Consider the following 21449-nt stretch of genomic DNA (forward strand, 5'->3'; position numbering starts at 1 on the left):
ATTGATAAAACTGGCAATTTGGGGTAAAGGATGGAATGAGCCTTAAAAACCAGAAATTTTGTATGAAAGGGATGAAGAATGGCCTTCACTTTCAAACTGAAGAATAAAAGCTACCCACACAACATCAACCGTGAGAAATGTTAGGGCCAGGATGTAGAAGGAAATGGCCCTTTTCTCTTTGAATATATCGCATAACACTTCTCAGTATGAGACCCACCCTCTGTGGCTTTATTAAAATTTAATCACTATTTCAAATTGGGCTTATTGTAATTACATTTATAAATAATAAATCCTTTTCTCTTTCTTTTTTCAAAACTACCTACGTTTTCATGGTATGGGTATTTGGGACCCTATCCCACAGCTGCTGCACATCAATCTTGCATGAACACTAACAAAAACAGTGCATGTGCCATCAGAAGGTGAGGACCACACTCGGTTTTTCCACCTAGGGATGGTCACCCTGATGTGTAATCAATCAACAGGAAAGGTGTGCCTTTTGCAAAGATCTTCTAAGAGGTCAATTTCCCAGGTGTGATCAATCTCCCCCATGCTGCTCATGTTACAGCGATTACCACTCTACTCTAACAGCTTCTTCTCCAGGGGGAAACAAAATTGTGTCTGTGAAGGTTTAGTATGGTGTGTCTTGTCAAGTTAAATTACCTTGTAACATAACTCACTGTAAATTCACCTCATAAGTAAAAAGCAATCGGAGGGCTTAAAACACCATCAAAAAGCATTCTATTTGGGAGTGGAATTATGTTGTACAATTACAAATGAACCATGCTTGTGACCCTCACCATCAGCAAAAGTGTCAGCATTTCTTTAGTGTAGCACATAAGGAAAATAGAAATCTCCTATACTTTATGGCCTGAAATGATTTTCCTGGGCCAGGAAAGTAGTATATATTCTTATGACCTTTGAAACAGAAAGAAATTTGTATTTAATGAGCACCTAATATATGTTATCCTAATGCTTCATACATATTCTTTTCTTATAAGACTCAGTATAAGTACCACCTTCTCTGGGAAGCCAACACTGACCATCTCCCAATGTAGCCATCATGGCTAAGTTTATGTGTCAACTTGACTGGGCCATGCAACTTCAGATATTTGGTTAAACATTATTCTGGGTGTGTGAATAGGTTGTTTCTAAATGAGAAGAACATTGAAATTGGTAGGCTAAATAATGCAGATTGCCTCTCCAGGGTGAGTGACTCTCATTTAATCTGTCAAAGAACTGAACAGAACAAAGAGACTGAGTAAGGGAGAATTTTCTTTCTCTGCCTCTCTTCAAACTGGAATGTTCAAAGCTAAAAACACTGAACTCAGGATCAAACTATAACTTCCACCACAGGGTCCCCTGAGGTCTTGAACTGGAACTACACCACTGGCTCTCCTGTGTCTCAAGTTTGCCAATTGCAGATCTCGGTATTTCTTAGCATTGGTAATCTCTCTATTTCTCTCTCTCTCTCTCTCTCTCTCTCTCTCGGCCTCTCTCACAGACACACACAAATGTGCCTCCTGTTGGTTCTATTTCTCTGAAGAACTCTGGCTGACATAGTTAGGACCTCATTATCTGTGCTCCTGTTTTGACCTGTGCCACATAGTTACCGGCTCCTTTATCTCACTGCGTACTGTTTTTGCTTCTAGACTGTAAGCTAGTTGAATGAGTCTTACTCGTTTCTGTATTGTGAATGCCTAGAACAGTACTTAACACATAAGAAGTACTCAATGAATGGGATTATTTAATACTCATGACGTAGTCAATCTATTACCAGTTTTTTTCTGAGAAAACTAAAGTTCAACGTTATTAGCTATTTCATACAAAGTCACATAGTAAATGATAGAGTTGAGATTTTTAAAAACTGGGTAAGTTTGAGTTAAAAATTTTTCTGCAGATTTTTCTGCATTTGATTATCTTTCTGCTTCCCTTTTAGGAGTTTCTGAATAATTAAACTTAGTTTTAGATTTAATTTCATTGGAATACTAGAGAAGTTAAGAATGAGGCCAAGGACCAGCAGATGGTGTAATGTTTACGTCACTGGACTCCCACGTGGTCAACTATGGTTTGAGTCCCGGACCCAGTGACTTTGAACTCCTGTGTGAGTATGTTCTCAAGATCCTGAGAGTAGAATGGAGGAGAAGGGATTATACTGTGACCATCCCCCCAGGTGGTGATTTCTCACTTTCTGTTTCTCTGGCAAGTGCACAAGCCCTATAGCAAAAAATAAATAAATAAATAAAAAGAATCTAGGGGGAAAAGAATGAGGCCAAAATTTTAGTCTACACCCCATCTCTGAGTGTTGCTATGAGGATGTAATAAGATAGTCAGTGTGCCACACAGAACAGAGGCTGCCCCATGTAAAGAGCTGAAGAAAGGTTCTGACAGTTCTATCTATACATTAATAATGAGAAGGCCTCATGGGATGACTGGTTCTATCACTAACTGGCTGAGAGATTGAGCTAAGTTATAGGGTCTCCCTACTTTTTTTATAAAAAACCTACAACTCAAGTTTATAACAACTATCTCACTTTCTTTATTGTATTGCTCAAAAGATCAAATAACATGATAGGTGATCAGTTTCAAAAAGAATAAAGCATTCTAGGAATGCAAATTATGATACATAGCTAATTCTAGATAACCATTTGGCTAAGGTCAGTAAATCCCTCCACTTTTAGGTGATAGGAAGCCATAGTTCTTATTTTATAGATGAGGTAAATGCTTCAAAGAATTAAAGTACTTCTTTTCTGGTCATAAATCCAAATATTGGCTGAGAAGGGATAGAATTAATGTTTCCTATTTTCTAGATGTTAGCTGGGTCAGAAACTGAACACTGATGCTAACTGCTATGGTTTATCATCCTTTAGCATAAGGTGGTTCACATTCAAATTCTAGAGGTTGAGGGTAATAAGGAAATCTCCAGGCAGCTATGCAACCTTAGACGCTCATTCAGGTAACAAATCCGTTAAGTGCTAAGAGTGCAAAGATGAGATTCCCCAGTGCCTGTCTCAGGGACTTACTGCTGTGGGGTTAGAGGCTGTGAAAATCCCCATATATTAGCCTGTCAGGAAAATCATGACAGATTTTTGTATCAAAAATGTGTCCTGACTTTCCTGACCACCCAGTTTTTCTGAGAACAAGCCTACATATTCTAAGCCATGAAACTAATGATTATTTTGGCCTCCTGGGATTCCAGATGCTCCTGTGTCATAGTCATTCCTCAAATCCATTGATAAGATAGAGAAAAAGAAAAAAAAAAGATAGTTACATAAATATCATATGCAAAGAAACAAATAAATATCATATCCAGAATTAATGATATGAATTAAATGTGTCAGGAGCAGGTTTTCTAAGCAGAAAGTAAAAGTATGTACTAAGACATCATAGCTCAACTTTCTAAATCTAGGGCCAGGTCTCCACGCACTCTCATGTTTTTACACACTATTGTAAAATGCAGCCGATTATAAAGCATTTTCTAAGCAATTTGTTTTTTAGTTAAGCCTTAGACTCACAGCAGAATCTGCAGAAATGGTAGAGAACATGGAGGCAGGGCTGAAAGGATTCCTATCTACAGCCTTGAGGGCAAACAGACACCAAGCCTGGTGTCATAATATCGTACAGCAAGTGTTATGTAGAGGGAACATAGGAAGAGTCCCCAGGTCAGAGGCTGCACAGAGGACACAGCATTACTGCTGAGATTTAAAGATGAGTTGGAGTTTGCCAAACAAACAATGCAAATCTAAAACATTTCAAGCAGAGGCAACAGGTGCAAAGGGATAGCACATGAGAAAACAATTTTGTTTGAGAAAGTATTGTCATAGTCTGGTCATGGACAGTGTTTATGTATAATCTGAAAAGCAAATGTAGGTCCCTGTTACCTCTCTCCCTTGAGCCTAGGATCTGGAGCAGTTGTCTTAGAGTCTAAAAATAAAAGCTAGGCCCACAAAAAATAATAATAATACAATACTTATTAAAAACATATATATATATATCACACACACACACACAAAAGGAAGTGGCACAGAGAAAAGAGGTGTTGAAGTATGCCTGGGGTATCAGAGATATCTTCAAATACTGACTCACACTATTAAAGAACTACAGTCCTTCTTACTCAATATTGCTGCTGAATTTGACCCATTGAATCACATTTATTTTCATTCATGGGAACATTTCTCACCATAACCATCTATAAATCTATTTACCATTAGGCTTTCCCTCTCCCTGTTAATCTAATTTAATTTAACTTATCCAGTCCTCTGGATGAGTTTCAAAGTCTTTTCTATGGGGCTCCTAAAACTTAGAAACCAGGAAATACTTTTTTTTTTTTTTTTTTTTTGAGAGAGGGATTTTTGCTATAGGGCACATTGCTCTCCAGAGACACAGAGAAACAGAAAGTAAGAAATTACCCCGGGGGTGATAGCCACACTTCAATCCCTTCTCCTCCATTCTTTTCTTGGGTTCTTAGGTACGCATGCATATGCACCCAGCATTAGTTTTAAGTCCTGGGTTTGGGACTCAAACTGCAGTCTACTAGGTGGGAGCTCAGAGACTTAAACATTACACCATCTCCAGGTCCTAAAATCGGGAAATTTTGCTAAATACCAGAAAGCAAATCACCTAAATACACCAGCCATCATTCTTTTTATTGCAAGAATTATTTATCTTATTTTATTCCATTTGTTATTACTATATTTTAATTTGACCAGAGAGAGAAAGAGAAAGGGAAAGCAAGAAAACAAGCCCAGATTCAAACTGCAGTCAGTCATGCGGGAATCCAGTGCCTTTATCCACCATGCTATCTGCCTGCCCAACACCATTCATTTTTTAAAAAGTGTGGTTGGGCTGGCTACATGGCATAATGGTTAAGGCAGCAGGATCCCACACGGCCAACTGCACCTCACTTTGGTTCAAGTGACAAAACCAGCAACTTAAGAAACAGGCCTGACACATGTGCATGAGTGCCCAAAATCCTGAGGGAGAGATAGAGAGAGAATTATGGTGTGACCCTTCCCCATGGAAGTGCTTTCTCCTTTTCCCCTCTCTCTGTCTGTCTCTGGAGAGTGCACAAGCCTTCTAGGAAAAAGGAAAAAACTCACATATGAATCACACACTGTTCAAACAGGGCTCTAGGCACTGGGGATGCCAAGATGAACATAACAAATCTTTATCAGCTTCTATGGAGCATACATTTCAACTATGATCCACCTGGAACTCAGATCAAAAAATGATACAACAGAAATTCCATGGTAAGAACACAGAATTTGGAGGTGATTAGCAGGTTATTGGAGAAAAATGTATCTCCTGGGAAATCTAAATGGCAATACCAGTGAGCAACGTGTGGATCAGTGTATTTGCATTGCCTTTTTTCTCTGTTCCTACCTTTTCCCTCTCAATCTGTTTTTTCCTTAATCTCTGTTTGTGGAAATAAAATTTGGACTAAGATCTGCAATTATTCCCACATTTTACTATAGAGCTGCATTGCTGAAATTTCTAATCCTACTGCTTTACCACTAAGAGTAGAGTTTGTAGTGTATTGTTCACTTTTAGGTAGCTAATTTTTTCACTTTGGGTTTCGTTCCTGAACTTACTGTGTCAATCATTTAAAAAGTTTAATCAATTGCGAGTAAAGGTCCTTAGAATCCATTCCATTTCCCAAGCAAACAAGCCTTCTCAAATACAGTTAAAAAGTGGGCCCATTGATGATTGTGTTAACTTTGGTCTATATAAATAAATGGAGTCATATTCGATAAATATATAAGTTGCATATAATTAACTTAAGTACAAAGGAGAAAGAAATAGAAAGAAGTTAAATAGTGCAAGTAATTCTATTCGCCCTTCCCTTCGAGGAGTACAAGCCTACATTAACTGTGAAAACAAGAGTTACAGTGTTTCCTCAGTCTCAGGTCTCATTGCCTCTCAAAAAATGAATGTGATTCCAATGTTTAAATATAGTATTTTTTGCATACAACATTGCCCCTAAATACAAGCCAACCACTTCTGATGCCCAACTGCAAAAACTATGCTCTGTTCCAATACTGAAAATAACCCTAGAAGTTGGATCTATTGAGAAACTGTATGTCAGCCTCCAAAATGACATCTTCCTAATGTATTTCCAAAGGTAATTTTGCTTCTTGTAACATTTGCCTTGCAATCTGTCTTAAAGACTTAACCTCAGTATAAGATACTATTTCATTATGCTGCCAAACTGATATGGTTCCAAGATCTTAGAACCTTATCTCCCTGACCCAGTGTAGTGGATGCTGTCAGTCCTCCCACATGCCCTCAGCATTTACTACAACTGACACACTTTCTAAAAACACTTTCTAATAGCCAATAACAATGACTGGTGGAGATTGCATTAGAGAAGTAACTCTGGAATGCATATTTCACAGTGTCGCCAAGAGCTCCCCAGATGGGCTTAGGTAGCGTTGCCCAAAGTGGTAATTGCCCAAAGCATTGCCCAAGTGTTGATGAAGTCATGTTTGCTTTTCTTCCCTTTTTCCGTTTCCTGAGGTCCCTCCTGAGAAACCAATCACTCTTGAATCCTTGGACCTTTCAGCAGAAGCGTTTTATTATTATTATTTCATTTATTTATAAATTTATAAATTTTATTATTATTCATACATTAAATTGCTATACATCATTTAGATTGTAAAGAGACTTTGCCCAGCATGATATACACCTCAGTCCAGCCCAGTTGAAACCACCAAACCCATCCTTGTCAACAGATAATAAACCTTATCTGTGTCCCACAAGTGTCTTACCTCTCCATTTTCACCCCAAATTTCTTATACCTTCCCCTCTCACACTCTCTTTCCAATTTATCTCTAGTGTCCATTACAGTTTTTAATACTTTAATGTTCTCCAGTCTTTTAGTCTCTACCATAGAGTGCAGACAGTCGGTATATGTTAAGTGGAGATATGCAATGTCTCTGTTTCACACCCTGACTTGCTTCACTCAGCAACAAATCTTCTATATTTGTCCACTTTCTATCAAATTCCAGGGCCTTATTGTTTTTTATGGCTGAATAGTATTCCATGGAGTATATATACCACAATTTTTCAATCCATTCATCTGTTTGTGGACATTTGGTTTGGTTCCATGTCTTAGCAATTGTGAATAAAGCTGCAATGAATATAGGTGTGCAAGCGCTTTTCCAACTGAGTGCTCTCCTGTCCTTTGGGTAGATACCCAGGAGTGGAATTGCTGGATCATATGGTAGTTCTATTTGAAGGTCTTTGAGGAAGCATTGTTATCTATTCTCTTCAGTGTTTCCAAAAATTTAAGAATTCACATTTCAAGTGTGCTGTTTCATGAAGTGTTGAATTACAGTATTTGCTGGTAGAAGCCAGTCATATGAACTCTTTTATTTTAAGTTACATTCTTGGAAATTTCTCTGGGGTTAGGAGGTCCTTTAAATTTGATATACATACTCACATAAACCAAAATAATCAAAATAGTAAAACCTCATATTAAATGGAGAAAGTCATTGCTATTATTCCTAGTTAAGAGAAATCCAGGATTTTATAAAATTTCACTTTTGAAAAGATAGGCATATTCAGAATTACCTGTCTGGAATCAAGCTTGAGGCTGAAAGGTTGAGGTAGAAATACAGAGGAGACCTTTACATTTTAGGGTAAACAGAAATACAGTATTGTTCTACAATCATATTGTCAAGTGTTCTGAGAAACTATGAAGTTTTAGTGTAAAGGGGAAAAAGATGCAAGAAATCTACTTCTTAACACAGCTTTTGGCCATGTTTTCTGTAAAGTTATATTTTGATGCAATTTTCCTGGAAGGTTAATATATGAAGATGTATAGATATTCACTTCAAAGGATTGTGGTGATTTGAGGTGAAGTAGTTTTAGTTACCTCTCATTATGGTTCTTGACAAATATCTCATTAACTGGATGCCCCAGTTATGGTCTCTAAAATATGTATAAAATATTTATAAAGTGCCATCTCCTTTTGTTTCTGGTGGGTATGAATGCTGATCCCTTACACCTCTTCCATGATGGAACATTATGTATGCTAATTGATGTGGCATGTTCTTGGCAGCCTCAGGACCCCAAATGACTGACTCTGGAATATATTGTATTTTTCCAGCAGTGACATTTGGGCCTCTAGCATGTTCCCTGGCTGGAGTCTGAGAGCAGTCCACACACATCACTGCCTTAGGCTTGAGACAGAGTTTGTACCTCTAAACATTATTTGTCACTCATTTCTCCTTAGATGACTGGCAATGGTTAAGTTTTGATTTAATAAATGAAATAAAATCATCTGCTCTGTGTCTTTCAGGAAAATAATAAAATCAGAATCTGACTGCATTGATTTTATGTAGACTCTAAATCATTTTTAAAGAATAATTATCTTATGTTCTGATTAATATGATACAAAAATAATTGGCAATATGTAAACTCAGTGGAGACATGAACTGTCTAGTTCAAATGACAGAAAATAATTTCTAAATCACTTTAAATCATGAGTCTATGTGTAAGAAAAATACAAAAAAGGCTTTTTCTTTTCTTTAACATTTCACCCATGCAGGACTGTATCTCATTTCTTTGAGAACAACCCTTTGGTGCTTATTACTGTGCTGTCTTTGAGAGCTAGATCACCTAACTTCTGTTATAATGAGCTCTAAAGAGAGAGAGAAAGGAGGGAGAGGGGAGAGAGAGACAGAATTTTAATGGGAGGATATCTCGTTGTTAGAACCAATAAAGCCCTAGAATAATAGATTATGTTGTTTCATCATTTTTGAAACAACATTTGAAGAATATGCCAACATCTTCCTCAAAAGCCGTTCTTTCTGCTTATAATCCCAAGCAGAAGCCTTCAGATATTGTGAAAGCACATTCACATTTCATTACCACAGTCGCCCAGGCAGCTGTATAGAAATCCTCAGTCGTTGATGGTTTTGAAGTCCTGACAGGCAGCCTGAAGAGAAAATAAAGGAAAAAACTAATCGTGAATTAAAAGGTATGCAGATAATTCTCATTTTTAGGACAAAAATTTTTTTTTATATTAAACCATCTAGAAAACACACACACACACACACACACACACACTCACACACACGTGCTCACATTTCTCAGTTAAATGCAGCAAAAATAACACTAAAATCTTCTGAGACTAGTTTGGTACAGTCAAAAATAGACTAGCCCTAGAGATGACACTGTAGCAGCATGACGCCAGGATATTTGTGTCTTGGAACAAGAAAGAGTTCACTGAACTCTAAATATGCATCCTCCTCATGAGATTGTGGTCCATTAGAGCCAATAATTTTAATCAACTTCATAGTCAATATCCATTAGTGAGATCGTATTAGGTACAGTGATCAAAGTCTAGCCATTGAAACCAAAATACATGGCCCCAAGTAAGAAAAGATTTGATTTCTACGATACTTATGAGAAAGAAACAAATTTTTTTTTTCCAATATCCTGTCCATTCCTTGGATCTTCAACACAAAAGAAAATGCCTAACTATATGGCAGAAAAAGAGTGTAGACAAATGGAACAGACTGATAAAATAGGTTAAAGGATCAAGAGTAATAAAATAAGATTGATGAACATGCTGAAATAATTCCTCTTGAAAAGGGGCAAAGATCCTGTAAAGAAAGTCCATGCTCAGAACCAGCAGTTAGCGTAATGGCTATGTCGCTGGACTCCCATGTAGTCGACCGCGGTTCGAGTCCTGGACCTGGTGGCTTAAACTCACACCGGGCACATGTGCATGAGTGCCCAAGATCCCAAGAGGAGAATGGAAGAGAAGGGATTGCAGCGTGACCATCCCCCCTGGGGGCTGATTTCTCACTTTCTGTCTCTCTGTCTCTCTCTGTCTTTCTGGCAAGCCCACATGCCCTATGCAAAAACCTCTCCAAAAAAAGAAAATCCATGCTTTATATATTTAAACAGTATGAATTACATTTGAAAAAAAGAATGAAATATACTTAAGATGAGCATATTCAGGTTCAAATGTGACTTTTATTTCTAAAAACTATTACAGAAACAAAGGTTAAGGACTACTATGCCTGATCTGTGAGGAAATCCACCCCTACAACAATCTCCCATTCCTACACCCATCCATCCTTCTTTGCATGTAGAAAAAGGAAGTTCAGAATATAAACCAAAGGTGTTACTTAGAATGTTTGTTACTTAATTCAAAGAAAAACTACTCAGATATTAAAGCACATTTTATTTTTCCACTTGTGTGAACAATTCTAGTTCACAGAAATCCAAGGGAATACCCAATATTTTTTATCACTGATCCTGACACCATGAACTGAGAAATTGGGTAATTATATTCTCAAAATTTGTCTATATCTGTAGTACTACACTTATTATTTGAAGAGGAATCTCTCTCTAATGATTTGGCTGAATTGTATGGTAGGGGTTTGTGTTCTGGTACACAGAACTGAAATATGACTTTCAGTCTCACACACAGTGATTGCATATGGCAGATTAATGTCAAAGAGCTTTGAACTAGCTAGGTTCATCATCAGAATTTTCTTCTACTACTGAGTTATGGCCTAATGTGCTTCCCTGCAGTGTCCCAAAGAGATGAAAAAAGACGGTTGAAAATATTATATAGTGCCCATAAAAGAGGTATTCTTACACATCATTCAGAAAAAAGGCAAGGAAAAGATTTGCTAAACCATCATTTCCAGTAATAGTCTATTGCATGATCATTGAAACTCACCTAAATTATTTTGAAGTAGTTCATACTTTCAATGTCGTCTTAATATATTGACATGATCAGATATACATATTATGCCTCAAGCCACAAACTCACTTTGGATGTAGTTATCATACATAGTGACCTTAGAATTCTGTGGGTGAGAATAGAGTATAAGTGAAGACACAGTTATGATTTTGATCTCTATATGAACTATCTAACTTGGTTCTCTTACAGGGCCAAAGACTACATTCCTCGTAGTGACTGATATCCTATTATTGGTCCAAAGACAAACCAATGTAAGTAACTCAGTGCAGGCCAAATCAGTGGTTCCTTAATTTGATCATGACCCAAAATTGTTGTAATTTTTATTTTTGCTTTTCTTCAAGCTACCCAATCTTCTGAACCCTAATCTCTGAGATAATTCTGATACACTTACCAGTGCCTGGGAAATATTATACAGTAATGATCCTCAATTTAGGAGAGAAAAACCCACAAAACTCCAGTGGATTGATTAGTCAACACTTCAGAACCTATTTGAGGTCCCACCAAATAATGATGCTCTTTGCTCCCCCTAGTTTAGTAATATTGGTCCTGGAAATTTTCAAGCAAGAAATAGCTCATTTTATAGAAAGCAGGAAAACTTTCCCTAACTAAACTAAGTGTCCCTTAACTACACTCTGAGCATATTTCTGTCATTAAAGTTTCTAAAACATACTTTGATATCCTATTAATGTTTTTCTTTTCTCAATTATCCTATCTTCCAAGATCCCAGAGAGCAAGGACAATTTTTAACTTCTCTCAGTATCTACTACAGAATTTTCATGTTTTCAATTCATATTTTTTGTTCTGAAATGAACTAGAATACTCAAAAGATACTCATGTGCTCACACCCTAGCTCTGACACCTCAAGCAAAACTCTTTGCCTCTTTGATGTTCAATTTCCATGTGAAGGTGCTATACTGAATGATTTCTCTAGCTTTTTCCAGCTTTCATCTTTTTTGCTGCTATGTATTTACATGCAATAAATTGACAAAAGCTGGATGAGTAAGAGTCTGCTTTTAAGGAAACAAAAATGTCTTGACTTCTTAATCAATTTTAGTTTGACATAAGGCCTGATCTACTTAGCTCAGACACAGAATTGAGCAATATTCTAGGAAACTTGCATTCCATGTGCTGAAAATCTAAAATACTGTGTAAACTTTAGAATCCAGTGAAGGCATGAGCTATGCAGATTATCTTCCAACTAATGTTGACCAACCCTCCATTTGGCTTCACTGGTGTGTATATTTCTAAAAGTAGTTTTAATATGCTCCAAAGTAGCTGAAATCTTAATATTGAGGAAATAGAGAAAAAGAAGTAACTTGAAAACTATTTTGCCAAAAACATGAAGGTTGAAATTATATTCTAGTGAAATTTAAAAAATCCTTCAGTGTCCCTTTCTGAATTTAAGCAGAGGCAACCTAAAATTACTCAAATATTTACATTTCTGCCAATGGCCTTAATCCATTTTGCCACTTAATTGTATAAAGCTATCTTCTACAAAATAGTATAGTGATATTTTTAAATAAATTGATTTTACAAAATGGACATGGATAAAAATGCTACAGATGGGGTTTTTATATACAGTTGTTTGCTCAGTAGATGGAATATTGAATCCTTCACCCATTAAATGTATCCTCACCACAGATTTGCTGCACCTGCTATTTTACATCTCAGTATATTTCATACTGAATATTTATGGCCCTTTCAAAATAACATGGAGACCACTAGAGGATCAGAAACAGCACAATGCTGACATCTACTGGATACACAAATGTATGAATTTGACTATCAAAATTATCCTTATATTCTACTTTAAACTATAAAACTGTAAGAAACATAAAGCAAAACTTATTCTGCTTTACCTAATGAACATTTCTACTTGTTCTATGTAAACTCGTAGTTCATATCTAACCAAAGATACTACCCATATTTCAAAGTAGCTAGTATTTAAAAGTTAGACACCAATGGACTCAGTGACCTCCAAAAAAAAAGAAAAAACCTGTGATGCTCTGAAAGGGGAGAAACTCAGGAATAATGTATTTTAGCCACTGATAATGCCTTTCAGACTCTAGTCTATCTTTTCAGTAAATTGTGTTTTTCTTGTATTTGCAGGAAATGTATTTGCCACTCCACTGCCTCCTCTTGTGGTCTTGGAAGACTGTGCAATATTAGTTTTTCAACACCATATCGTTTCTTTGGCACGTTCTTTTTGGCTTCTATGTTCTTATTAAGGACTATATCTTTATTTTTCTTAGGTATATTCAATTATTAGATAGGTTGCTTCAACAGAAACAGACAGATGTTTAATTTCTTGTTCAATCTCTCATATGGGGAAACTTCAAAAAGTTCATGGAAAATGGGATGAATGTATAGGTTTATTCTGGTGCAAAAATTTTTGAAACTCATGGGTGCTTTTTCATAATATGTATTTTTCATTAACTTTTCAAAGACCCTGCATAAGTGTCTTAGTGAATGAGGGGAATCAAGTAATCAATTTGTTTCATGACAAGAAAACAAGACATCTACTCTCTGAAAAATGTTTAAGTTTACAATACACACCATGTTAAACTATAGACACAATGTTATACAGCCGATCTGTAAAATTTATTCATTTGGCTTAACTGAAACTTATACCTGTTGAGAGGAGCTCTCTGTTTTCCTTCACCCAGTCCTTGATAATGCCATTCTTTTCTGTGTTTCTGTGAATTTGACTATTTCAGATACTTAATACAAGAATCATTTATATTTGTCCTTCAGTAATAAGCTTTTTAAATTCTGCTTAGTATCATTCAAGTTCAACTATGTTGAAATGGTAGGACTCCTGTCTTTTTCCTTTTTCTTTCTTTCTTTCTTTTTCTTTTTGTTTAAGTTTTTGCTATAAGGCACATACACTCGCTGGAGAGAGAAAACAGAGAGATGGATCCTGGGGAGGATGACCACACTGCAATCAACTTCTCCTCCGTTCTACTCTTGGGATTTTAAGCACATATGCACATGCACCAGGCATAATTTTTTTTTTTAGAGGTTTTTTCGCTATAGGGCGTGTGCGCTCGCCAGACAGACAGAGAGAGACATAGAGACAGAAAGCAAGAATTCACCCCCCAGAGGGGATGTTCACGCCACAATCCCTTCTCCTCCACTCTCCTTTCAGGATCTTGGGCATGCACGCACACGCGCCCGGCTTGAGTTTTAAGCCACTGGGTCCAGGACGCGAACCGCGGTCGACTACGTGGGAGTCCAGCAACATAGCCATTACGCTAACTGCTGGTTCCCAACACCAGGCATAATTTTTAAGCCACTGGGACTTGAACCATGGTCAGCCATGTGGGAGTATGGTGCCTTAACTACCATGCTAACTACTAGCCCCAGAACTCTTTTCTTCTCAAAGGAAAAAACAGTACTGCAATAAAAAGGGGAGCCAGCAGGTGGCATAATGGTTATGGTACTAGACCACGGCTGACCATGGTTTGAGTCCCAGCTGCAGCAGCTTGAAACTCACATTGGGTGCATGTGCGTGCATGCCCAAAATCCAAGAGGAGGATGGAGGAGAAGAAATTGCAGCATGGTCATTCCCCCTGAGGGTGATTTCTCACTTTTTCTCTCTCTGTCTCCTTGTATCTCTGGCAAGCACATGTGCCCTATAGCAAAAGTCTCTCTTAATAGCTAATAAAAGGTGTTGGGAAAACTAAATCTCCACATCCAAAAGAATAAAACTATATCCTTATCTCACACTATATACAAAAAATCAAATAAAGATTGAAACATAACACTGAAACTAAAATTCTTAAAAGAAAACATAAGTGAAAAGCTTCATGAAATTGGCAGTGATTTCTTACATATGACACCAAAAGCACAGGAAACAAAAGAAAAATAACATAAGTGATACTACATCAAATTAAAAAGTTTCTGTACAGCAAAGAAAACAATCAACAGACTGAAAGGGCAACCTACAGAATGGGGGAAAATATTTACAAATCATGTATCAGATAGAGGATTAATATCCAAATTAAACAAGAAACTTCTATAATTCAATAGTGAAGTAAAGAAAGAAAAAAAAAGATAAAAAGTAAAACTAGAACAATTAAAAAGGATTTGAACAGATCTCAAAAGAAGATATAAAAATGGCCAACTGGTCTATGAAAAGGTGGTCAACCACTAATGATCAGGGAATTCAAGTCAAAACCACAATAAGATATCACCTCGCAATTGTTAAGATACATATCATCAAAACAAAAACAAAAAAGGGTCGGTGAAGATGCATACACTTTTGGTGGGAATGTAAAATGATTTGGCCATTATGAAAAACAGTATAGTAGTTCTCCAAAAAATTAAAAATAGAATTATCATATACCATTTATATACATCCATGTATACATATGTATGTATGTGCATGTTTGTGTATGTGCATGTGAGATCCTGACATATATATATATATATGTATATATGTATATATATATATATATATATATATATATATGAGTTAGAGTCTCTTCTATGTTCATTGCAGCATTATTCATAATAGCTAAGATATAGAAACAATCTAAATTTTCATTAAATGATCAATTAATAAAGAAAACATGTATACTTATAAAACAGAAGTCATTTAACTAAATTGCAAATAAGTTACATTTTATTACAGTATTATCAAAAGAATTGATGACAGTATACAGTATGTGTACATATGTTCATACAGAATGTGTAAACATAACAATGTGTAAAATGTTGGCATCACAGAATAGTAGTTATCATCATTATCATTTTTAGCTCAACTACAGAATATTCCTAAATCAGATCCCACTACTACATGAGGTCCTCAGAGACAAGGGCCTTGGTTTATTTCTGTTTGTATCCATTGAACTAATATAATACTAGACGCAGATAGGTGTTCAATAAATATTAATCCAAGTTTTATTTCTGGAATGGGCATTATCAGAAATATATTTTGTATAATAGTTTATAGAGATTGCATCATGCTAAAGCGTAAGGTTATAGGCCTGGTTAAAAAATTTCACAGAGAGCAATAATAAATGGGAGGAGAAGATGACTATCTTACTACTGTCAATTTTCAGAGCCAATGTCGTGATAACTCAGCATCTTTATCATACCACAGGAGGCCTGAGTTCATCACTTTCTAGGGTATCATTATCCTAGCCAATTGCATGGCAGGAGAGTAGGAGCAAGGAAAGAATATTCCACAGTACTAGGGGAGAAAAAAGAATCTAGATACAGAATTGCCCCCTGGTTCATCCAGCATATTTACAGTTCTATGTGATTTACCCTACACGGGTTCTTTTTAAAGTTTATTTTCTATCATGAATCACACACTCCTATTTCAGCCCTGACAAATTCTCTAGTCAGTAAAATTTAAAATCTCACACCTGACAGAAAATGTAAAACTGGGTCCTACAGATACAGTGAGAAATCACAGTATTATGACTATTTCTCCACATCATATAATAAAGACACACATATTGAGATCCAAGTATACTGTGTAGAATTTGATGGGAGACATATCTTAATTTTAAAATGTATTTTATTTATTGAGAGAGAGAAAGAGATAAGCACCCTAACAGGGTCTCACACTGCAATCATTCCTCTAGCCTTTCCCAGCCAGCCAGAATGACCTGGCATGCACAGATCAAACAGTGAACCAAACCCTGATATTTCATGTGGCTTCCAGCATTACAAAGCATTATGCTAAGGCCGTGCCACAGTACATTATCTGCAAGGATAGGCACCCTATTACAAATCATGTATTATATACTTTCCATTTAATTTCATTGTAAGGACTAATAATTTAGCATGTTACAAACTCAGCTTCATCAGAAAATATGGGTTCTTAATTTTCTATTAATGATCTTATATCATTCTCAAGTTCCCCATTCACTTAGCACTGGGGAAAATTTAAGTTTACCAAGTCAAGTAACTAAAATATGCTTATTTTAAATGTTCAGATGAAGACAATTTTTTTGGCTCTTGTCAAGACTTCTCCCACTTTCCCTTCTTCAAATCACCACCAACTCTGGATACAAATATCTAAAGTGTCCTCATGAGAGAAGAAAGAAGGACTCTCATATCAGAGAGCTGTCTCTTGTTTCCTTTAGAGTTTTATTTGCCTCCCTAAATACGTTCCTTGCCCTTTATGATTATTTTTATCTTTCTGGAATCTGCTACTGAAATTCGTGGCTGATAAAACTTAAGCTCTTTTCTCAGTGTGCTTAGGAATATCCATGCCTACTTTTAGGTCTTGGCCTATCCTAGCTTCCACTTATATTGCAGAATAGCTAAAACTCAGCTATGTTCTCCAGATGGCCTTGCCCAGAACATACTCTGCTACATTTGTGTCAACTCTTCTGACTGATATTCAGGAACATTGTGCATATTTTTTTTCTTTTTTAGGTTTATTCATTTCTTTCTTCCATATGAGAGAGAGGGGTACTCTCTGAGTTATGCTGTAATTCACCTCCAGCCCTAAAGACAGCCCCAAATTGTGGCATGTATGTTCCCAGGAAGGTCTCCAAGTATGAACTCAGAAATTTCCCATGTGGATCAGTCTTGTAAGCATACATTTACCTATGCCACTTTCTAACTTCCTAGAGCATTCTGCATCTTTATTATACCACATTGGAGCCAAAGGAGTGGCTGGTTTTCAGTCTTCTCTGTACATAAACATATCATACCATCATTTTCTTTAGTTCAGCCATTATGAACACACCACTGCTGATGTGTGTGATTATATTTAGTAGTATCTCAAACAGAAACTAAAGTACAAGCTCTCCTTATGTCAAACTCCTCAAAATATCTATATTTTTTGTTTATAAATTCTGCGCTCACCTTTCAAAGGTGATTTCGATGGGACCGGTGAAAAACATGTATAGAATAACTATTATCTGTTATTTTCCCTCTCCTCTTCCATTTATCCCTCTCCTAAGAATTCAAAGACTTTTCTTTTTCTTCCCATTCCTGTCTGGCAGAAAGTTACTCTACATCAGATGTCCTTTTCTATTCCTCTTCCAAAGGATCTTAAAACAAAAAATCTATAGGTGAGACAACTTTTATTACTACAAAATTTTTGTTAATACAGAGGATAAATACAAAGGGAATAGTTCTACAAATGATATGCCCATACCTTTTCTCTGAGAGAACATTGAGAGAGTTACTTTGATTTTAGTAACTAAATAAAACCGTGATCCACATGATCCAGGGGAAAAAATGGTGTAACTTAAAACAAACAGTACACAATAATTAAGACTTAATTCCTTAAAAATTCTTCCCAGTCTCAACCTTATTCACAAAGGGCAGAGGAGTAAATCTAGTTAATTCTTTAGGAAAAAGAGCCTTTAATTAAGTCCCATCTTTGCTGCAATCTTAAATTGATCACACCTGTATTCAGATTTTCCTTTTTCAATTCTCTACTTTGAATATACTAAAGACTCCAGAGTTCAAATTCCTATAACTTCTCAAATGCCCAATGGACCAAGACCATGATTAATTTTAGATCTCACCTTCCAGTAATATTGAGGCTGTTGATTACTCAATCAGAATTGAATGGAAAATTACATGGGTGTATCTACAAGTGATAAACAGACAACTGAATGGCATTAGCTAGAGAGGGCAGGGGTTTATAATCTTGTAAAAACCTCCCTGGTGTATGAGCCAAAGCAGAAGGGAGAGGCCTATTCATGATTGTCAGTCTTTTTCATTTGCTCCTCATTTTCATGGTCAGAACATGGCTATAACTTGGGAGTAATACAGTCAATGCTAAGCCAAGAGAAGGGGGAGGGAGTTCATGTCATAGTCAGAAGAAAGTGCCACACTAACTCTTTATTTAGCTCCGTGGACTGTCAGATAATATTGTCAAGCCATGAAAGAATTGCCTAGTGTGAATACCCATCATACACTAAATATTAGTATTTACCCTAAACTCTTTGAAGAAAGCTGAAAAACTCTTTGCAGCTGACAAGGAGACAATGCCTTTACTTCATCTGCTTTTAAATATGCAGCTATATGAGATAAAAATTGCATAATGTAGAAAACTCCTTTTCAGAATATAAAACAACGCACACCTATTTTACTGCCGTTAGACTTTTATTCTTTCAAGACTGTGAAGACTTTGTTCAGAAGTTCGAATGGCATTATTAAAAGAGCATGAGGTGGGGACGGGTTCCATGGTCTAGTGGTTAATGGAGCCAGATTCCACCTGGCCAACTGCAGTTCAAATCCAGGCCTGTGACCCTTAAAAAAATACCTAGGGAGCATGCATGTGCATACCCCAAATCCAATGAAACAGTGTTTCTTTGAATGAATATATCACACTTTCTTTATTCATTCTACCTCATACTTTTTCTTTTCTTTTTCCTTTCCTTTTTAATTGTCAGTGAGTACAGTCATGCCATACTCCCTTCTCTCCCATTTCTTCATTAGAATAAAAGTCTAATGTTACTGTGTACTTTATCCTCAAGCCAGTTCCTCTTATTGCATAAGAAAGCTACCTAGATTCCAGGCACTGCATCCAGGATAATGATGTCTAAGGGCCCTTCCAGCAGGAACCAGGGAAAATTTGGCTAGTGAATAGCAGGCAACAGTCTCAACTACAGGGTCACACATGTTAAAGAAAGTGTGATATATTCAGTATATATAGTAAATAGGGCATAAATGAAATATTTTATATGTTCACAACACAAAAGTAATGATAAATGGGGTCAGCAGGTGGTGTGGTAGTTAAGGCACTGGAATCCCACATAGCCAATCACAGTTTGAGTCCTGGACCTGGCAGCTTGCTTTCTCATTTTCCCCTCTCTCTCACTCTCTGTTTCTCTCCGGTGAGCATATATGCCTTCTAGCAAATTAAATGATAATAATTCTTTAAAAAAGAAAGTAATAATAACTTTAAGAGTGTAGATATGTCTACTGCCCTGTACTCATGTCATGAAAAAATCACACTGTACTCTACAAAAATATGTATAAATTTTATATATCAATTAAAATTATAATTAAAAATTACCATGAATAAAATATTTTTTGAGAGAGATTTTTGTTATAGGGTGTGTGTGCTTGTCAGATAGATAGAGAGATACAGAGAGACAGAAAGTGAGAAATCATGCCCAAAGGGGGATGGTCACAGCACAATCTGTTCTCCATTCTCACAGGATATTGGGCACTCCCACACACATGCCTGGTGTAAATTTTAAGCTGTTGGGTCTGGGGCTCAAATCACAGTGGATTATGTGGAAACCCAGTGATGTAACCATTACACCATCTGCTGGTCCTTGAATAAAATCTTCTTCTCCTCTGCCGCTGAGTGGTTACTGTTACTGTCACCTAAGAAGCGGGAGGGGTCTTAATTCAAGGTTCTCCTACTTTTCAGTTTTGTCTTCGCAGCTCTGGTCCACAAAAGTACATGTGATGATTGATTGCTAGTGATCTCTCTCAATCTTAGTCTGTATACATACTAAGAAATAGGAAGAGACCATCTTCAAATTTAGTCAAACACAATGAGAAAATTTCAGCCAAAGAGCTCTGCCAAATGTGTATATACTACCTCAAAGCAAGTTTATAGAAATAGGCTTTTCTTACTGACAGTGGGCCTACTAAGTGATTTATAAAAATTACTCAGGTTGAGAACTAGGAAACAATGTGGTTAAAAAATGCAAAGTACATCTTGAACATTCGTGCTAGTCAGTAATCTTAACTTCCTTCCTGCTTCATTTCATCTCAGCTCCCAATGAGTATCTCCAATAGCCCTACGTTCATACCCAGTAAAATTGGAAACAAAGAACTCCTTTGTTAGTCATATTTTTTGCTGTGTATCACTCCCTCACTTTAACTTAACCATATTACCCATATGGGTATAAATTTCATTTACTTTCTTTTATTATAAAATATTTTATATTTTCTTTATCTTATTGATCTACCTTCAGAAGCAGAAAAGAATGAGCGAGAAGTCAAAACTTACAAAGAAACAGAAAAAGAAGTACGTAATGGTGTGTGAATTTTGTAGTAAGGTGAAAATCTAAATCAAGATGTTTTACCAGTACTCAAAACAAAGAAAGTATTTTTAATTAATAAAATAGGTAAATCGTATTTTTTTTTCATCCTTTTGGAAGGAGTGAATCAAGAACAGAAAAAAAATGAAATATGGGTAAAAGAATAAACTATATTCTATGAGATTGAGTATTGGTTGACCTGGACCTAAAGTCAGGTTTACCTGACCTGACATGACTTTAGGTCCAAGTCAACCAATACTGGTTCAGTATTTTGAACCAGTATTTCTATCTATTTTTGCTAACTCATTTACTGACTTCAGTATTCTCTCCCAAAAGCTAATGTGGCTACAATTAATGTGGAGAGTAAAGTTTTTTTCATGATATATCTTAGGCTATTGTACAGAAGTAATATTTTAGATAGATCAGTCATTGTACTCCCAGTCCAAATTTCCTCTACATAAAACTATTCCACAATTAGATCATTAGATACAAATACTTAGATCTTAATGTTTGGAATTAGAGGACCTTCATCCAGGTGTGGACGGCTGGTCTAGAGGTAGATACATGACTAAAGGATAGTCATTATATTATCTGGCCAATGACATGTATAACCTAACTGGAAAATATGAACAAATAAACCAAACTTTTTTTTTTCTTCAGGGAACTGAACAGAACAAGGGAGAAAATTTGCTAGTTGAAACAGAAAGGAGGAAACATATGAGGCATAGCTATTCATATTAATG

General features: G+C 36.3%; 1 long non-coding RNA gene across 1 annotated transcript in view; it reads right to left on the reverse strand.

The window, feature by feature from the left end:
* The window catches only part of LOC114005810 (uncharacterized), a 48092-nt gene that overhangs the window by 18060 nt on the left and 8583 nt on the right, over positions 1–21449 (reverse strand). The window contains exons 2-3 of the long non-coding RNA XR_003547621.1: positions 10700–10829; positions 8872–8938 (exon numbers count right to left, since the gene is read on the reverse strand). This is a non-coding gene — a long non-coding RNA (uncharacterized LOC114005810). The remainder of the gene's footprint in view (positions 1–8871; positions 8939–10699; positions 10830–21449) is intronic.

The sequence above is a fragment of the Tupaia chinensis genome, unplaced genomic scaffold, assembly GCF_000334495.1.
Source record: "Tupaia chinensis unplaced genomic scaffold, TupChi_1.0 Scaffold144529_1, whole genome shotgun sequence".
In the NCBI taxonomy this organism is placed as follows: Eukaryota; Metazoa; Chordata; class Mammalia; order Scandentia; family Tupaiidae; genus Tupaia; species Tupaia belangeri.